Source organism: Mauremys reevesii, linkage group 1 (genome assembly GCF_016161935.1).
Source record: "Mauremys reevesii isolate NIE-2019 linkage group 1, ASM1616193v1, whole genome shotgun sequence".
Taxonomy (NCBI): domain Eukaryota; kingdom Metazoa; phylum Chordata; order Testudines; family Geoemydidae; genus Mauremys; species Mauremys reevesii.
In genome coordinates, this window is record NC_052623.1 from 177,681,491 (window position 1) to 177,701,694 (window position 20,204).

Consider the following 20,204-nt stretch of genomic DNA (forward strand, 5'->3'; position numbering starts at 1 on the left):
TGGGGCTGGACCCTGGCCACAAGCCACCCAGGGCTGATAGTGGGAGCCCGGGCCATCAGCCTCACGCATGTTGGGGCTCCTTGTTTCAACCACCTGGCTTACAAAATTGCGGTGGAAGCCTAATATTGCAGGATCCGCAATATCACAAAATATGTAGTGACTTAGAGATTAAGGTTTATCAGAGCAAACACAGTCATGAGGGCACTGTTACCTAGTTCTCATCCCTTCTCCTTTTGTTTGCCCCAGTCTGTTGTGTCTCCTCATTTGCCTAGATTATAAACTATTTGGGGTATGGACTATTTTATTACATGTGTTTACAGTGCCTCGTAAATGGGGACTCTGTGTAGTAATTTAATCATTACGTCTAAATGGGCAAGAGTCTGAAGATAACAGTAACCAGAGCAGTTAGCATTGTTAGTTCTGAAGCTCCATTAGCGTTTCCTTCCCAATTGCATTTCAAACTCTCAGCACCTAATCATTAACATCAGATTGATACAGATATTGTTAAATGTAAAAGAGGAAGGCCAGTTTCTTCCGAAGCAATACAAGCATTTGGGATGAGACAAGTGATGCTGGCAAGCCACCAAAGAAAACAGACTTAGAATACAAACAATGAGGACAAGTACTTTTGCAATCTGGTATTTTTCTAGTGATCACTCAAATAAATCTTGGAGGCAGATGAGCTCACTTACTGTATTTCTTATTACATTTTCCTCACATAAAATGTTAATCTACTCTACAAATTTATGAAACCAAACATATAAGAATGATGTGTTATCTTATTTAAATTGAATAGAATCATGTACAGCTCCTCACTGGTATCTGGGTCCATGGACATCCAGTAAACTAAACCTCTTACCACTAATAGTACATTGGAAAAGCTTCCAATCTGATATATCATACCAAATGAAGTGTTACAGGAAACCTGAAGGTTTTCAGAAAGTTTCCACAGTAAAGATTGCAGGAGGTGGGGAGAATTACAGGCAGGTCTCTTTTTTCCATCTATCCAAATTCTTCTTAGGGTTCAGATAAGGAGTAAAAACAACAATTAAATGGGGATGAAGCCTTGACTGAGAGGCTTTCAACAGCATTTCTGTGTAAGGATTGAACTACTGGAATCACTCCACGATACAAAACAGGTAAAAAAGATGTCATCAATCTTCTCACCCAGAAGTCTCCCCTGCTTTCCATTGTCTAATTAATTACTTCCCCCACCCCCAGACACTTTCCTCTCTCAACACTAAATATACTCTCATTAATCATAATCACTAATCTCTTTGCCCTATTTACTGTCACTGAGTGTTAACGTTAACTGGTTTGATAAATGCTGAATTGCTATCGCAACAACTCAAATACCAACATATACTGGGCCACCTCTTACACAATTTTCTTTTCTCTCATCACTTTCTTAACAGTTTCCATTCACTTCTGTGGTTCTTGCATTGAAAAATGAATATTTCAATAGTAAAGCTAAATCAAGGAACTCATACCTTCCAGATACACAGTCACACTGCTAAACCCAACTATTATATAGTTTAGGACAAATATGAGACTAGCATTTTAAAATCAAAATAAGTCTTAAAAATGTATATCAAATTGAAATGGTTAATGCTCTCACAAATGGAGAAAGAGAAAGGGGGTCCAATGATGGGAGGCCAACCTGTCACACACATAATGTGCTACATTTCACAAACACTAGCTGTTTAATGGCTGTCCAGTGGAGTGAATAATAAGCAACCAGTAAAATTATCTGTATGTTCTATTGACTTACAAATATCCCAAGGGGCCTGAGACTGATTTTTCTTGTTGTGTCTCTTGAATAGTAAGAACTCTCAGGATCTCTGACCCTATATGCCTGTGGACAACCCACATCAGTGACTGGATCTCCAGAGACCACAAGCAACCACTGGGCAGACGGAAAATATGCTGGACCGATCTCATGATAAAACACTTTGGCCAGAAATAGAAAGAACGTGCTCACAACAAAATAGAATGGTGTGGCATTGACGTGTGTTCGTGGAGGGATGGATGAGGACAAGCCGGACAAAGGTGATATACATATTCTTGTTTTTATTCAGCAGCTGTTGCCATTCAGCTGCACTTACTGATTTTACCATCTTGCACCATGTTACTGACTGAAGTTTCATCATCTTGGTTTTCCTTGATTGCCATTGTGATGGTTTTGATTGCTGCTCATATACTATCTCTGCCTATGCAGCAACAGTGGTAGAATATATGGCCTATATTTTTCCAGATACTGAGTACTGTATTTTTGTCAGTAAACATGAGGAAAGGTGAAGGAATGTCAAGTGAATTTAAAACCAGAGGTATTCACTCTTGTATACAGTAGTGTGAAAAATTCATGTGTCTGGTGAAAAGTCATATGTTAATCATTTATCTCAAAATTTCTATTTAAAAAAGGAGGTTTTGTTTGTAAAAAAAAAAGTCCCATATTTTTGCTTGAGGTAAAAATTTATTTTACTATGAAAATTGAACCTAAAAATCATAGTGACTGGCACTGTGTTTATATGTGATAGTTCATAGACAATGGGACATTACAAAATGTCACCTTAGGGAAAATCATGACATCCTGGTCCAGAGAAATCATTTTTGCAAGAAAAACACTTTTTTGTACTCTGTCCAAAATGATGAAAGTTTGCATTTGTCTAAACAACCTGATAGTTTCCCATGATTCTATTCTTCCAGTCATAGTGGTAGACAATTAGCAGTTTCTGAGCTGAGTGAAGAATAAGTATGTGAAAGGTACAAATATGGGTTAGTGATATTTAATGATGAACATATCAGCAAATAGAATGCATGTCAGCATCCTTGAACCCCACTTCCAAGAAGAACAAAACATATGCTGCAGCATAGGTTTCTATGTAGGAATAAAAACGTATAGCTTCAAGTTCTTGAGGGCATGTCATGTTATTCCTATTGTCTTCTAGGTGCTTACATATTGATTATTTAATAATTTGTTCCAGTATCTTTCCAGGTATCAAAGTTAGGTTGACTACTCTATAATTCCCAGGGTCCTCTTTGTTCCCCTTTTTAAAGGTAGATACTATGTTTGCCCTTCTCCAGTCAATTGGACCTCATCTTCCTCCATGAGTTCTCAAAGATAATTGCTAACAATTCTGATATTGCTTCAGTTAGCTCCTTAAATACTCTATGTTGAATTTCACCCTGCCAACTTGAATACATCTAATTTATCTAAATTTTATTTAACCTGTTCTTTCCCTATTTTGGCTTGTGTTCCTTCCTCATTGTTGTTAATATTAATTGTGCTGAATATCTGCTCATCATTAACTGTCTAAGTGAAGGCTGAAGTAAACTAGGCATTAAATACCTCAACTGTCTGATGTTATCATTTATTAGCTCTCCTTCCCCATTAAGAAGAGGATCTATACTTTCCTTTCCTTCATTTTTCTCTTGTTCCTAATGTACTTGAAAAACATTGTCTCATTGCCTTTTGTATCCCTTGCTAGGTATAACACATTTTGTGCAGCTTTTCTGATTTTGTCTCTATATGTTTGTGCTAATCTTTTATATTCATCATTAGAAATTCATCCATCTTTCCACTTTTTGTAGGATTCCATTTTTTAAATTTTTTTTATTTTCAGGTCATTAAAGAGCTCCGGATGGAGTCATATTGGCTTTTTACTATGCTTCTTGTCTTTCCCTCTAATCAGGATAGTTTGCAGTTGTGCCTTGAGAAATGGCTAGCTCTCTTGAACTCCTTTTTCCCTTAGATTTTCTTCTCATGGAACCCAACCTACCAGTACTCTGTTTGTTAGCCTGCTTTTTTGAAGTCCACTCTCCTTGCTCTGCTGCTCTCTGACTCCTTCCTTTCCATAGAATCATGAAATTGACTAATCACTTACAAAGTCTTTCTCCAGTGAAGTCAATGGGAGTTTTGACACTGATTTTGATGGGAGCAGAAGTTGCCCTTAATGTTTGTCCTGCAAAGCTATTGGAGAGAAAATATTTTTTTGGGGGGGGGAACAAATAACACTGCAGAATAGATAAAGCCATCTGTTTACCTCTTCAAAGAAAAACAGATATTTTTTAAACAAGCAATGAAATTAATCGGTTTTAATTCAAATAAGTAACATTACATATTTGCATTTTCTCATGTATTGTTATAAAGAATGCTTCAAGGTCATTTAATCATCAGTGATTTTCAAGCTAGTACTCTGTCTTATTAGATTTCATGGGGAAACTATTCATATTCCTTATCAGATGCTCATTAAAACATACTCCTACAGTAACCTTGATTTCTTGTAGCCTTCTCTTCAAAAAGCCTTCTGTTGAGAAAATTTCCCTTTTTATATACTTTTGAATTGTAAACATTTGTTTTGAATTTAATGCATATTTAATTTTTATAGATAGTTAATTGCTGATGTTCTAAAGGCAGATTGGTAGCAGAGTCACCTTGAAGTTTTCTTGCATGTACAGCTGAAGTCTGTTACTGAAGACTTAACGACATATTCTTTCTCGCCGTGAAAGATACTAATTACCTTTTAATTAGGTGTTTCAATAGGGTGCTGAAGAAACCCACAGTGATTCAGACAGTGAGAATACAGGAAATCATTAATAATGTTTTCTTTTCAAAACTTCTTGAGTGTTTTCTTTCTTTGATTTTTGTTTCTGTTCATCAATCTACAAAGAAAAGAAAAGAAAAGAAAAAAAAACCCTAAGGAATATTATACTTGATTTGGGGGGAAAAACCCACAGACACAAACAAAAAAAGAAACACTTTTACATGCTGAGAACAGCAGTTTATATATATTTCTGACTTGAAAGCTAGGAGATAACACATCTGACATACTATACTGTTGTTTTATAAGGAATTTTAATATAAGGAAATTTTAAAAGGAATCTAGAACAATACAATTGCAGTTGGATTGATTTTGGTGTTAATGGCTGAATGTCATATTATAGCAAAAAGAAAAAAATACTTGTCAGACATAAAATGTGCAGTTAGCCTGCATTTTGGCTTTGATGTTTGTTGAAATTGTCAATTTTGCACTGAAAATACCCTTCTCAGCAAGGGCATATGTAATAGTCCGGTGTTGGGGCCGTGCCCTCTCAGGGGCCGTCGGGAGCCAGGCTGCCTCACTACACGGCCCAAATCAGTCTCAGGGGTCTGAAGGTCTCGGGGGTCTGCCCCTCAGGCAGGGGCTGAACAGAAGGCACACGGTCACTGCGATGAGCCCCAGCCCTCAGTCAGGGCGGGCAGCAAACACTAGTTCTAGGCTCAGGTCCTTCCTGCAGGCTGAGCACCAACACAGTTAATAAGCTAAGCCCGGGCCCTCAATCAGGGCGGGGCAGTAATACAGCAGTTCTGAGCTCAGATCCTCTCAGCAGGAGCTGAACACACAGGGGCGCTAGCAAGCCCAGGCCCTCAGTCAGGGCCGGGCAGTACTAATAGTCTCAGGGCTCAGGTCCTTGCCTCAGGAGCTGAGCAGTAATAGGAGTTTCAGGGCTCAGATCCTTGCCTCAAGAGCTGAGCAGTGATAATAGTCTCAGGAAGCCCAGGCCCTTAATCAGGGCGGGGCAATACACAATAGTTCAAGGCTCAGGTCCTTGTAGCAGGAGCTGAGCTACAGCAATAAAGGGGCTCAGGCCCTTGTGTCAGGAGCTGAACAGTAACATAGTCCGAAGCCCAAGCCCTAGGTCAGGGCAGGCAACCACAATAGTTCAAAGGGGCTCAGGCCCTCGGGCAGGGGCTGAGCAACAACCGGTACAGTTCAGGGCTCAGGTCCGCATACCAGGAGCTGAGCAGTCACCACAATACAGAGGCTCAGGCCCTTGGGTCAGGCGCTGAGCCACAGCAGGTAAGTGCAGGCTTCTCTGCCTGAACGCTGGTAGGAGGGGGAGTCTGCCACCCATGAGTGGGGTGGCAGGGGGGACACAGGCCCACCCACTCCACTGTGTCCCAGCCCGGGGCCCTAACAGCGGCAGTCAGTCTGCTGCTGTGTCGGTGGGGTCCTGACCGAAACACACCGACATCAGCTCTTCCTCTGTCGTAGCCAGACTGGGGTCAGCTACCCCCGGGCTACTTCCCATCTCCCCCTCCATGGGTACCTGCTCATCGCTGGGCTCGGCAGCGGGGTCCCACACCATGGGCTCCTCGGCGTGCTGAGGGCTGTCTAGGTTGGGCCGCTCCTCCGGACTCGGGTCAAGGGGCCGCTCCTCGGGGTACCGGGCTCGGGGCAGGCTCGGCCAGTCCACCTCGGGGTACCTGGCTCGAGGGAGGCTCGGGCGGTCCACGTCAGGATACCTGGCTCGAGGGAGGTTCGGTCCGTCCGCGTCGGGATACCTGGCTCGAGGGAGGCTCGGTCCATCTGTGTCAGGGTACCTGGCTCGGGGCAGGCTCAGTCCGTCCGCGTCGGGATACCTGGCTCGAGGGAGGCTCGGTCCATCTGTGTCAGGGTACCTGGCTCGAGGGAGGCTCGGTCCGGCAGGAGCCCGAGCAGGAGCGTCTGTCCTCTCCGGCCGCTGGGCTCCAACTGAGCGCTGGGGCCGGGCTTTTATACTTCCTGTCCCGCCCCTTGACTTCCGGGGGGCGGGAACAGGTGGCGGTAGCTCCGCCCACTGGGGTGGCTGTTCTGGTTCCTCTCTCTCAGGGGCCGTCAGGAGCCAGGCCGCCTCACTACAGCATAGAATTTTACTGTACTCACCTACTGCCTATTGCTTGGATTAGACGTTAGTAATGGCCACATATGTTTCCTGTCAGATAGAAATTTAAAAATTGTATATATGAAAGCTCCTTTGCTGGCAACTGTCCTAAACCTCTCTCACCTTTCCAGAGATGTTGGGAGGGGTGTGTGGGGGGGTAAGTGTTCATAATGCAGAGGGGGAAATTCATGGGATCTAGAGCCTAATGCAACTCTCACTGCGGTCAGTAGGAGTCTTTTCATTTATTTTAATGAGTACTGAATCCGGCCCATCATTCTGAGTGAGTCTGCATATTTTCCAGGAGGAGATTCCTGTGGAACTGTAGGGAGGACAAGAGCCTGGAAACCAGCTGCTCCTAGTAGCAGAGGAGATGGATATGGCCCAGTAAGTTTAAGTTAAAATATTGAAAACATCAAATATTCAAAATAAACTTAAATTTCAAATAACAAATGAGTTATTAGAGATACTGGAATCTTCTGTTTAAGAAATTATGTGCTGTACATGCAATATAGCAAGCGGAATGACAGCATTTTTCATAAGTGAAATATATTTTCCCCTTGGGGTAAGACCACCATTTGCTTTAATTTAATCAATTTAATTAAACGAAATAGCAGTATAATCCCTCAGGCGGGATATGCTTAACTTATGAAAGTGTTCCTTCAGAAAAAATGAAATTTGAGCATTTTTTCCTCTCAGTAGATGTGAAGAGCGTATTTAAATACTAACTGCCAGAGCTAATGCAATTTCCCAGCTATGTTAAAAATGGCAGCTTGTCCTGCTTTTGTGGCACAGAGGCAGAATGAAAGAGTGAGCACAGTAAATATGTTTGCATAAAAAGTTCCCTTTTTATTGTATGCTATATAATTTCAAAGATTAGACTTCTCAATAAATTTGAGCAATACAGTATTAGTTAATGACCAGATGTAAGTGGCATACTAAAAAGCCTCAGAAGCATTTAGATTTTCTTATGGGTTTGATTTATTCTAGAAGTGCAGATGGAGGGATCTCACTGTGAGATCTTTCTGTTATTCAACAAATCATTATGTAAGTGTTATAGTTTTTCCATTAATGATGAAGCATGTTGAATAGACTTATTTTACATTTAGATGATTGTTGGTTGCAGTGTAGAGATTTTAATTGATTTTATAATTATCAGTTCTGCTATTCATATTTTAAATTGCTTTTTAAAGGCAGTCTGGTGGGAGGAGGAGTAAATGTCTACATTAGGAGGCTCCAGAGTTCTTTGGACACCATAAAGGAAGGATAATTTATAACTTGGAAGGCTAAGTTTTCAAAGGGTTTGCACTACTAAATTGGACACTTATGTCTGAAATAAAAGATGCAAGTGCTCTTGGTGTCCTCTGACGATTTTCAAATATAGTGCAATGTTGGCTTTACTGAGTTGTGCCTGTCAGGAGGGGTGTAGTAACCCATGACCTAGAGAATAATGAACCTGCCTGTTTTCAAATGGGCATGCCTGAGGGAAAGTGAGAACTGTGACTCCAAAAATGTGTGGCAGAAATTGTACGAGGTATTTCCACCATCAGAAGACCACCTGCACTGATTGATTTGAATCGACCAGACAAACAGGGAGTCATCTGGCATCACTTTGAGGTTGCTCAGAAAATCCACAGCAAAATGTTCCCAGTTCCCATTACACTCAGTTTAAGGCATAGAAGTGATGGGAAAAAGGGAGGAGGAGGAGGAAGACTAGAGGAACCACGGGTTGAATTACAGGAGTGTGTATGGGGAAGGTATGGGAAAATTACAAAGTATCTTGAAAGCTTTTTAAAACGTAGAGGAGTTCTAAAAAGTCTCTCACACACACCCAAGAGCAATGCTGTACCTATGGTTATTATGTCAGCATCTTCTAGGCATGTCTGGCAATCCAGGCCATTCCAGGAACCACATGGGGATACCAAAAATATCATACAAACAAAACCTATTTACACCTGGCTAGAACAAAATGACAGTCAAGCATGGAAATAGTAAACTGTTGTTGCTCTACATTTTCATTACCGCTCCTTTCCTTTGCAACAGGCTTGTGGGGTTCCCATATTGAATGGGCTGATCTCTTCTCTGCTGTCTCCAGCGGTTATAAAGCTACATCCCACCATTTTCATCAGATGCACATGACTGAATCAAAATACTTGCATTTTTTTTAAAAGTGCAACATAAAATGAACACATAACACTCTGGAGCAACAATAAACTGTTTGAATATATAGACAACAACTGTTAGAAGAAATACCAGCCAGATGGAGACCATCACAACAGGTTCTGGAGGAAAAAATCTGTAAATAAAATATGCTGTATAGTACCATATGAATCTTAGACAGAGGGTGAGAGTCAGAAATCAGAAGGGTCCAGCTGGCAGAATACCGTTTGTCAAATTATAAATTCAGTTAATAATTCTTATTAGTTAGACATGCTGTTTGATGAATGATGATTATAGACCATATTTAACCAGTTCTATGGTAGAGGGGGAGCAGACACCTGCTGTGTGTGGCTGCCTCAGGTTGAAGTAAATGGATCTGGAATTCTGAAAAAGAAAATATCCCATACAGTATATTACAAGTTAAGTGAGCTAACATGCTGTCTTTCCCATGAGCCTACCTACTCTGCCCACCCTTTCCCCTAGTACCAACATCCCCTTAGTAATGAATAGCCTCAGTACCAACACTCAGGTGGTACTAGTGTCAAGGAGAGATTGCTTGTTTATTCACCAGTCCTAGAGTGACCCAATCCTGATGAAGCTGTTCCCCTTTGTGTTGATCTGGCTCTGGAAGGAAACAAAAGTACAGTTGCATATGATTCTGTCTGAGTTTTCTGAAGCTGATGCTGATATTGAACCTGAATGATATTACTGGATTTAGGATGATGTCTCATGATAGCCTTGATTTAGTGTTCCCTGTCCCATGAGGGCATTGGCCTGTCTTGGATTTCCATAAGGTGCATTTTTAATGCACTGCTCCAGCCTATGAAATCACAGCATTTTCTCTCACAGCTGTACCTGTGTGGTGGTGCTCAAACAAGTAGGGAACATATGTTAATGATTGCTATTTCTAATGTATGGTGTTTGTTTTCTTCTTCCCCTGTTGCAGTCCTGATCCTTCAACTTCCACTTATGCCAAAGTGTTTGGTTGAATGGGTCAGGGTTTCTCTTTTGCCCCTGTTCAATATTAACAATTTCCCTCTCTTTCATACTTTTGCCATGATGTATCTCGACTGGAGTGAGGAGCTAGTGTGGAGGACTCCCCAAGAGTGGCTACCACCTAAATCACTCTCCTGCATCCCCATGCCAAAGTGTAGCAACAGTACCCTTTCCCTATGGGTTGTGCCCCTACATGCATTTTTAGGAAAACAAACAAAATCCAACAACACACATTACAAATTTTGACACCAGGACACATAGAGAATCTGATCTCTGCATAAAGATTCAATTTTGAATATTTTAACATTTAGCCTGCAGGGTATGCACTTCTGTAATATTGCTTATCAGTATAAACTAAAGTGATTTATTAAGAATATATGTGGGGTTACAAACTTATTGGCTCAGCAGGGTGGACAAAAGATATGTCTATACTGCAACTGGGTGGTGTCACTGAAGCAAACATAGCTAGATCAAAGCTAGCTTAAGTGACAATAGCAGCCAAACCATGTCAGCAGGGGCAGCGGCCCCTGAAGTATGTCCTGTATACATGCTGCCACGTGTGCTGCCATAACCTCACTGCTATTGTTACTTGAACTAGCTTTTATCTAACTAAGTGTGCTATTATCACACCTCCCAGTGGTAGTGTAGACATACCCAACAAGAGTTACTTGTGGACCATTAGTTTGAATCTCCAACAGATGGACAGTGCTTCTGTCATTACAGTCTAAGGACTCTTCATTTGTGATTGCAATCTAATTTCTAAGTGCACCTGTCAAGGTTCCTTCCCCACTCTGAACTTTAGTACAGATGTGGGGACCTGCATGGACACTTCTAAGCTTAATTACCAGCTTAGATCTGGTATAACTGCCACCATCCAGATCCCTCCATCTGGAACTCCCCCTTTCCTCCCAAAACCATCCCCTTCCTGGGTAGCCTTGAGAGACTTTTTTACCAAGTTTCTGGTGAACACCGATCCAACCCCTTGGATCTTAACACAAGTAGAATTTAACAATCCCCCCTCCTTTCCCCCACCAGTTCCTGGTGAGTCCAGATCCAATCCCCTTGGATCAAAAAACAAGGAAAAATCAATCAGGTATTAAGAAAAAGGCTTTTAATTAAAGAAAAGAAAGGTAAAAGAAAACCCTCTGGGAGAGATTAGCATACCAGCTACTCTCACAAACGACAGATTCCAAACACAGAGGATGCTCCCCTGGGCAAAAACTTAGTTACACACACAAAAAAAATACCCAAATACCCAATTTGATTCCTCCTCTAATTGCACAAGACAGGTTACAAAGAAATAAACATAAACCTATGTATTTCTTTGTAAAACTCTCTACTCTGATAAGAGGCTGGTTCCTTGATCTTTTCCACTCCGGCTGAAACTGAAAACTCTAAACAAAGGAAAACTTCCCTCCTTCCTTTTGAAACATCTTGTTTCCCCATTGGTTCCTCTGGTCAGGTGTCAGCTAGGCTAGGTGAACTTCTTAACTCTTTACAGGTACAAGAGGCATTAACCCTTAACTATCTGTTTATGACAGCACCTAACAGAAAAACTACCATCAAGAAAAATCATATGGATAGAGTCATAGAGATCAGTATTTCTCAAATCCGGTCCGCCACTTGTTCAGGGAAAGCCCCTGGTGGGCCGGACTGGTTTGTTTACCTGTTGCATCCACAGGTTCCTCAGTTCTCCGCTCCAGGCAGGGGCGGCTCTAGGTATTTTGCCGCCCCAAGCATGGCAGGCAGGCTGCCTTCGGCTGCTTGCCTGTGGGAGGTCCCCGGTCCCGCGGATTCGGCGGCATGCCTGCGGGAGGTCCGCTGAAGCCGCGGGACCAGCGGACCCTCTGCAGGCAAGCTGCCAGAGGCAGCCTGCCTGCCGCCCTTGCGGCGACCGGCAGAGCGCCCCCTGTGGTTGCCGCCCCAGGCACGCGCTTGGCGTGCTGGTGCCTGGAGCTGCCTCTGGCTCCAGGCCGATGGGGGCTGTGGGAAGCGGCGCGGGCCAAGGGATGTGCTGGCCGCCGCTTCCCACAGCCCCTATTGGCCTGGAGCGATGAACCGCGGCCAGTGGGAGACGCCATCAGCTGAACCTGTGGATGCGGCAGGTAAATAAACCGGCCCAGTCCGCCAGGGGCTTTCCCTGAACAAGAAGTGAACCGGCTTTGAGAAACTCTGATATAGATGATGGAACACGTGGAATATTGCTGTACATATTCTGTGGACTAAAAGTGGATTTCCATCAGCCTGGCTTGGCACTTCTCAAGAGCACTTAATTAATTTTAAATATCTAAATTCTATGAATGGAAAACTTGCTTTTCCTGTTTGTATGAAATCTGTTGAAAATATAATGAGTGAAGTTATATCACGTGACTCATTCTTCATGCATAGACAACCATCTTATTTGACATTTTATTAACAATTCAATGTATGAGTCAAAAAAAAACATTTATGTGCCTATAACCATGATATTTACCTAATATAATAGCATTAGGAGAACTCATGCTTCTAAATACCAATTCCTTATCTATATAGAACAGAAGATCTAAAACTTAGTTCTCCATCTAATGTCCCTAAGATCAAGAATAACCTTGATTATTAGAGTGTAAAAATATGTAATGAATATTTCCTGCCATCTTTGTATTAATTACATGCTCTGTGTGTGCTTGTGGTGTCGAATCTATGGAAAGCAATTTTGTTCTTTATTTAGGCTTTCTGAATGATGCACATATTAGTATAATGGGCGACATACTGAGATGCTAATAGCTTTCCTGCAGGTTTGTTCTTTGTAGCTAAACCATTTTTAATATAATTTGCATGATTCCTATCTAGCTTAAGACTCTCTCTTGCTTTGAAGAAGGGTCTTCTGACTGGGGAAAACTTTACGATATATTATAATTAAATTTAAATCCATTTAACTTTTGTGCATTATTCATAATTTCCCTTCCTTATTTTGCTAATTATCAAAGATATCTGTGTTTAAATAAGAGACTTCTCCCTCCTACACCAGTTTTCTCCTACTTTTAGACTGTGGTGAAATCATAATGTCCATGTTCACAATTTCATCTAGGGTTAAACAATTTTGATGTTACATATTACAGGTAATGACATTAAATTACAAGATCAAGTACTGGAAGAGGATCAGTTGTGCTAGAGAAAGTTCTTCTTAAAACACAGACATCTCGAATAGCTTTCAACAGTGAGAGCAAGAGATCTGTGATATCTTTATCTTTTGCTCTCTCAGTGTACTTCACAGCACAAAAATCTATTTTTACCTCTCTAACTTATTGTCTCAAACTGCAACCTCCTTCAGCAGTCTCTCTTCCTCTAACACACACCTACTTCAAAGGCTGCAGGAGTGATATCACAATCATAGTTTCCCACCTTGTCGCTTCTAGCATTTTACTTTTAAACTGAACTGCAATCCATTCATCTGTTTCCTCTCCCTCCATGTTCCCTGTGAAACTGGAAGGGTGTATCTAGTGGTCTCCTCAGAAGGGTCTGCCTTGGGTCTGATACTATTCAATATTTTCATTAATGGAGTGGAGTGTATGATTATAAAATTTGTGAGTGAGACCAAGCTGGGAGGGGTTGCAAGCTATTTGAAAGACAGGATTAGAATTCAAAATTGTCTGGATGAATTGGAGAATCTGTCTGACATCAACATGATGAAATTCAATAAACTCATATGCTATGAAGTACACTTAGGAGGGAAAAATCAAATTCACAAATACAAAATGGGGAATATGTGGCTAGGCAGTAATACTGCTGAAAAGGGTCTGTGGGTATAGTGGATCAAAAATGGAATATTGTATATGAAACTTGGAAGTTTATTGTCCCACTCTGCCCACTGGTGTGGCCTCAGTTTGAGTACGGTGTCCAGTTTTGGGCACCACACTTTAAGAAAGATGTAGATAAACTGGAGAGAGTTCAAAGGTGAGCAACAAAAATGATAAAAGGTTTAGAAAACCTGACCTATGAGGAAAGGCTAAAAAGAATGGGGCTTGTTTAGATCACTTGATGATTACCTGTTCTGTTCATTCCCTCTGGGGCACCTGGCATTAGCCATTGTCAGAAGAGTTTGAGTCTCAAGTGGTGTTCTCCTCCATCCTCTCTGTGGAAGGAAAAGGCCCAGTTAGAGACCATAGAATCATGGAAGTTGTCATAAACAGATAGTTAAGAGTTAATGCCTCTTTTACCTGTAAAGGGTTAAGAAGTTCACCTAGCCTCGCTGACACCTGACCAGAGGAACCAATGGGGAAACAAGTTTCCTTTGTTTAGTCAATTTCAGTTTCAGCCTGAGAAAAAAGATCAAGGAACCAGCCTCTTATCAGAGTAGTAAGTTTTAGAAAGGAATACATAGGTTTATGTTTATTTCATTGTAACTTGTCTTGTGCAATTAGAGGAAGAATCAAATTGGGTATTTGGGTATTTTTTGTGCGTGTAACTAAGTTTTTGCCCAGGGGAACATCCTCTGTGTTTGGAGTCTATTGTCTGTGAGAGTAGCTGGTATGCTAATCTCTCCCAGAAGGTTTTCTTTTATCTTTCTTTTCTTTAATTAAAAGCCTTTTTCTTAATACCTGATTGATTTTTTCCTTGTTTTAAGATCTAAGGGAGTTGGATCTGGATCCACCAGGAGTTGGTGGGAGAAAGGAGGAGGGATGGTTAATTTCTTAATTTCTCCTTGTTTTAAGATCCAAGGGGTTTGGATCTGTGTTCACCAGGGAATTGGTGAAGAGTCTGTCAAGGCTACCCAGGGAAGGGAATTAGTGCTTGGGAGTGGTGGCAGCCAGACCAGATCTAAGCTGTTTTGAGCTTAGAGCTTCTCATGCAGGTCCCCCACATCTGTACCCTAAAGTTCAGAGTGGGGAAGGAACCTTGACAGAAGTCAACGAATGGCTACGCAGGTGGTGTCGGAGAGAAGGCTTTTGATTCTTTGACTATGAGATGGTGTTCCAAGAAGAAGGATTGCTAGGTAGAGACAAGCTCCACCTAATGGCATTTTGGGCTGTATAAATAGGAGCATTGCCAGCAGATCGAGGGACATGATCATTCCCCTCTATCTGGCATTGGTGAGGCCTCATCTGGAGTACTGTGTCCAGTTTTGGGCCCCACGCTACAAGAAGGATGTGGAAAAATTGGAAAGAGTCCAGCGGAGGGCAACAAAAATTATCTGGGGGGCTGGAGCACATGACTTATGAGAAGAAGATGAGGGAACTGTGTTTATTTAGTCTGCAGAGGAGAAGAATGGGGGATTTGATAGCTGCTTTCAACTACCTGAAAAGGGGTTCCAAAGAGGATGGATCTACACTGTTCTCAGTGGTAGCAGATGACAGAATAAGGAGTAATGGTCTCAAGTTGCAGTGGGGGAGGTTTAGGTTGGATATTAGGAAAAACTTTTTCACTAGGAGGGTGGTGAAGCACCGGAATGTGTTACCTGGGGAGGTGGTGGAATCTCCTTCTTTAGAGGTTTTTAAGGTCAGGCTTGACAAAGCCCTGGCTGGGATGATTTAGTTGGGGAATGGTCCTGATTTGAGCAGGGAGTTGTATTAGATGACCTCCTGAGGTCCCTTCCAACCCTGATATTCTATGATTCTGTAATCCTAAAACAGAATACTGAGCTAGATGGACCTTTGGGCTGACTCAGTATGGCTGTTCTTATGGTCTTGAAAAAAGAAGAATGAAGAGGAAGCTGATAAATCTTAATTGTATTCAGGGCTCTTACAAAGAGAACAGTGGTAAGTTGTTCTTCATGTCCATTAAAGGTAGGACGAGAAATAACAGACTTAATCTGCAGCAAGGGAGATTTAGGATAGATATTGGGAAACCTTTTCAGCAGTGGTTCTCAAACTTTTGTACTGGTGACCCCTCTCGCATCGCAAGCCTCTGAGTGTGACCCCCCCTTATACATTAAAAACACTTTTTAATATAGTTAACACCATTATAAATGCTGGATGCAAAGTGGGGTCTGGGGTGGGGGTTGACAAATCACAACCCCCCACATAGTAACCTCATGACCCCTTGAGGGGTCCTGAGCCCCAGTTTGAGAACCCCTGCTTTTCAGGTATAGAGATAATTAAGTACTAGAACAGGTTACCAAGGGAGGTTTTGGCATCCCCATTTTTGGAGATTTTTAAGAATAGGTGAGACAAACATTTATCAGGGATGGTTGAAAAGTATTTGGTCCTGCCTCACTGCAGCAGTGATGGACTGTATGATATCCTGAGAACCCTTTCAGCTGTACATTTACATGATTCAATGTGTCTGTCACCAGTGTTCACCCAGTCCCTGTGTTCTTTTTTTGTTTTTCACACAGCCACTTAATACTTCTTCCTTTCACCTCAGTCCCACAGCCTTATCCTAGGTTAATCTAACATGCATCTTAGTGACCTCTCAGATATTAGTGTGTCTTTTCACCTTCAGCTCTTCACTGATTTCCCTCCAGTCAACACTTTGGTCACTTTCTTGACTTTATCTTCACCAAGAACTGATCTTAGTCTGATCTCTTATGTGATGTTTCACCAGGCCTGCCCCACTATGGAGCGAAGGTGGAAATGGTTCCAGTGGGAACTCCATCTGCAGCCAACCATAGCTTTTGGAAATGGGCCTGTGCCACCTCACACTTAATCTGAGTTTCCTCTCTCTCTCATATCCATGTTTCTTTCTTCAACAGTCTTTACTCCCTTTGTACCCACCCCATCAATCTTTTTGACCTCCAATCTATAAATACTGTTTCTTCAATTACATCCATATTTTATAATAAAATGTTACAACATAATGTTAGAAACATCTCCCCTTTGTCATTGGGGAGAATCTCAGAACCATAGAAATCAGAGATGAAAAAGAGCAATTTGGATGTTAGATCCATTTCCAGAGCCATGCAAGACTGCTCTCTAAAGTACATCTTATAGTGCTTTACCCTGTCTACTTTTAGTACTCCCAAGCAATATGGCTTCCACCATTTACCATGGGAGAAAATCAAGTAGGTGCTTAGGCTGCAGCCCTTCATTAGGTGCTTTGCAGCCTGTATTCCCCTAAATGACACACAAAACAGGGAGACAAGGTGGGTGAGGTAATATATTTTATTGGACCAACTTCTGTTGGTGAAAGGCACAAACTCAGCTCTGTGTAAGCTCAGAAGCTAGTCTTTTTCACCAACAGAAGTTGGTTCAATAAAAGATATTACCTCATTTACCTTGTCTCTCTAATATCCTGGGACCAACATGGCTACAACTACATGCAAACACAAAACAGACTCACACAGACTTTCCCTGCAACTTCCACGTAGGATTCTTGGATGTCAGAGCATGCACTTTTGGCATCAGGCAAATCAGATTACCAATACCTACTCCATGTTGATGGTGTATCTATGTACATGATTACCCACTATTTTATTTGCTTTACATTAAGTTATAAAAGACTGCTGTATAACATTTTCTTACACATCATATCTGTATCTGAACTGTGATATAGACCAACATTTTAGTCAGTTGCTGTATCCAGAGTGATTAGTGTTGGTTGGCCTGCTATGCTATGTTTAATCTTTTACATTGTTAATTTTTACCTATAACAGATATAACATCTTTAAACAGATAAATAAAAACCTAGATAACACCTATAAACAGGCGTCTTACTTAGTGCTCCAACTTCTCTATAATTTTGGGTCTACCGCCAACTATTCAAGTTGCTATTGTAGAGCTAGTGAATTTTTTTCATAAGAACACATCATTCCTGATATATCTGGTGGACAAGATTTTCAAAAGTGACTTTTGATTTTGGGTGCCTCAATTCCTGGGATCTTGATTTAAGGCAGATTAGAATAATCTGATTTTTAGAGGCTGGATGATCATCACTTTCTGAAAATCAGGCCCCAGTAAAGTGTATTTAGCTTAATACCAAAAATCACTGGTTACATTTGAAAACATTGTTTTGTGTCTGTATCTATATTGATATTTATGTGATAAGATGTGGGAACATGGTAGAAAGAGGCTAAATATATTTCCTAGATCTTTCTCTTAAACCTGCTTTCATGGACAGTAACATTATTTTCTACCATAAAATAATGTTCACTCTTAAGAACATAAGAACGGTCATACTGGGTCAGACCAAAGGTCCATCTAGCCCAGTATCTTTTCTTCCGATAGTGGCCAATTCCAGGTCCCCCAGAGAGAATGAACAGAACAAATGATCCATCCCCTGTTGCCCATTCCCAGCTTCTGGAAAACAGAGGCTAGAGACACCATCAAAAGACACTCTTGCACTTCAACTGGTGAATTTCCACTTCAAGAATTACTTGGCCAGACTAATTTGTATTTTTATTGACAAACTGAACTTAAATGTCCTGTGTTACTCCTGAGGGCATTCTGTGTCAAAAAAATTAAAATTATGTGTACAATATTTAAAAATTCTGCAAAATTCTGCAATAAATGCACAGGCTCCATCATGGCAGTGGGGAGCACAAGCCACTGGCTGCACGATGGTGTGAGATCACCCTGCAGCCTCCCCACCCTGAATTTCAGGGACACAGACTCAGTGCTGAGGCTGCACCCAACCCTGACATAGCACAAGGCCTGGGCCTGCCCCAGAAACACCCTGGGGCCCTGCCCTCTGTGCCAGGTGCACTGGGTATGGGGCAGGCAGGCTCAACCAGGCAGGATCCAAGTGTGGAGAGATCCAGGTGTGGGGTGAGAGGATTCTGTGTGGGTCAATATGGGTACAGGCCGCTCTGGGGAGTCTAGGTGTGAGGGGATCTGGATGCACAGAGGCACATGGGGGAGGGGTTCCAGGTGCAGGGGCAATGGGACTCTGCAGGTGCCGCAAAGTTAAAGTGGTTGGGGGTCAGCAGAGGGGCCTGGGTGTGGGGGTCACAGCGGGGGAGTCTGGATGCTGGGGGAGTGGGGCTTGGTGATGGGGTGGGGGTCTGGGTGTAGCTAATTGGGGGTCAGTGGCATGGGGGTCTGGATGTGGGGGCTCAGGGTGGTGCAGGGAATGGGGATCATTAGGCTGGGGGTTTGAGTGCAGGGAGCTCAGTGGGGGGTGGTCTGGGAGCAGGGGTGGGGATCCAGAGATAGGGAGTCTGGGTGCAGGGGGACTCCAGATGCAGGGGTTCAGGTTCAAGGGGGTAAAGTTCAGGTATGGAGGGCTAGGGGAGTTCTGGATATACATAGTGAGGTTTAGGGGGCAGGGTGTCTGGGTATGGGAGGTCTGGATGCACAGAAGTTGGGAGGATGGGGGAGCTGCTCCCTGTACCTCCTCTCCCCGCAGCTGAGGAGCAATGGTGGCAAGAAGCAGGGGAGGATGCTAAGTTTCCTGCAGCTGGGGGAGATTTTGGGGAGTGGGTCTGACACAGCCCCAGCAACTCCTTGCAGGGGAAGAGGAAGTCCTGGCCTCTCCTGCCTCCAGCCCAGCCTGGACTAGCAGTTGATCCTGGCTCAGGGTAGGAGCCAGTGGCTAGGGCGTCCCAAGCCTTGAGGTGATTTACCTCTCTACTGGCTGCTCCAGGTGCCTGAAATGATGTACCTGAGCAGCTATGGAGTGGTGCGTGACTGCTCTTGCAGCTTCCCTTTGCTTCCCTGTCAGAAAGTCATTTTCAGCACGGAAGCAAAGATATCCGCAGGAAACATGAATTCTGCACACGCACAATGGCACAAAATTTCCCCAAGAATAACACTGTGTATTTGTAATAATTGTTCTGCAATAGAGTTATTCAGAGATCATCATAGGATGTGTGCCTGGACTCTTCCTTCCATATGCTCCTGTAACTATAATACCATTTACTGTAAGCATTTACTGTACTTTTTCCAATTTTCATATTATTTTTTTTTAGATGGGGCAACCACAGTTGCATACAGCATTCAAAGTGTGGGCATACCATTGATTCATATAGTGGCATTATGATACTTTGTCATATTCTCTATCCCTTTATTTATGGTTCCCAACATTCTATTAGCTTTTTCTGACTGATGCTACACATTGGGAGAATGTTTTCAGATAACTATCCACAATGACTCCAAGAATTCTTCCTTGATTGGTAACAGCTTATTTTGACTCCATCATTTTATACTGATAGTTAGATAATATTTTCCAATGTGCATTACTTTTCATTTATCAACATTGAATTCCATTTGCTGTTTTCTTGCCCAATCACCCAGTTTTCAGAGATCCATTTTAGTTCTTTGCTTTTTGCTTTGGACTTAACTATCTTGAGTAATTTTGTATCATTTGAAATGTTTGCCACCTCACTGTTCACACTCTTTTACAGATCATTTATGAATGCGGAACAGTCCAAGTCCCAGCACAGATTCTGCTATTTACCTGTCTCCATTAAGAAAAGTGACCATTTAGTCTAACCCCTTTTTTGCTATGTCTTA

At 42.3% G+C, this 20,204-nt stretch overlaps 1 long non-coding RNA gene across 2 annotated transcripts in view; it reads right to left on the reverse strand.

The window, feature by feature from the left end:
• Nucleotides 1-4,130: 4,130 nt before the first annotated feature.
• The window catches only part of LOC120397807, a 33,833-nt gene continuing 17,759 nt past the window's right edge, over nt 4,131-20,204 (reverse strand). The window contains exons 5-7 of one of the 2 annotated variants that reach the window (XR_005594018.1): nt 14,034-14,132; nt 13,863-13,948; nt 4,131-4,662 (exon numbers count right to left, since the gene is read on the reverse strand). This is a non-coding gene — a long non-coding RNA (uncharacterized LOC120397807). The remainder of the gene's footprint in view (nt 4,663-13,862; nt 13,949-14,033; nt 14,133-20,204) is intronic. The other variant, XR_005594016.1, reaches the window with a different exon arrangement.